Consider the following 943-nt stretch of genomic DNA (forward strand, 5'->3'; position numbering starts at 1 on the left):
AACATCATATAGTTTACAACAGTTGTACCATTTTATAATGGATAAGTGAGATTGAATCACAGTTTCTTATCACTAGGCCGCCAGAGCTCCCAAACAAGATCGTTGAATATTAGCTTTATTAGTTTTTATAAGCAAATCCAGAAATTTTTCTAAAATCTACCTTGAAATAGCAGAAAGGCATTACTTAGATCTGCACCCAGAATGTGGAGACCTAGAGAGACCTGGACTCTAGAGTAAGTTGTTCATTCAAGGAATTATATTTTATTTATATGAAAATTGATGATACAACATGAAAACATAAACTTCCTTTATTTCTGTGTTTCAGATTGAAGGAGTATTTATTCCAGGTCTTGAACTTTACACACTGGAGGAGCTAAAATATTCACCCGAAGGAGTCCTTCACACTGTGCTCCAAAGGAATACAAAATTCCTTCACTTACTGACATCCCTGAGGAACTTCCTGTGTCCCTGCTGACACCAATTCAAAATCCAATAACAATCTACTTCTCCAAGATAAGCATAAGTCCAGTTTCACTTAACTTTTCCACTCTAAATTTCTTCCAATACATGAGTGAGTCAAATTTATCAATTGGGAAAAAAAATCACATTGAGGAATTCACTGAGAATATGTCACTGAGGGATACAAAGATGAAAAATAGGAAAGAAATAAACAAGAAAACTGTATTAAGATGATGTCAAGGTTTGATGGTAGCTCACAGACGAGTTACAAATTAGACTGTGGTAATTAGTCCCCAGGAGGTGTTTATATCACTGCCCATTTCTGTGACTTGGAGCCTTTGGGGATTTTTGATAAAACACTGAAGCCCTTTGCAGAATCTTGGGAGGTTTGTGTCTGTAATGACTGCCAGCACCAAGGAAGTCAGTCACACTTCTCAAGCTTGGTTCAGAGGGATACATTTGAGTCAGTGTTCAAATGAAACAA

The sequence above is a fragment of the Elephantulus edwardii genome, unplaced genomic scaffold (genome assembly GCF_000299155.1).
Source record: "Elephantulus edwardii isolate Elephantulus edwardi_28Jun2011 unplaced genomic scaffold, EleEdw1.0 scaffold00075, whole genome shotgun sequence".
In the NCBI taxonomy this organism is placed as follows: domain Eukaryota; kingdom Metazoa; phylum Chordata; class Mammalia; order Macroscelidea; family Macroscelididae; genus Elephantulus; species Elephantulus edwardii.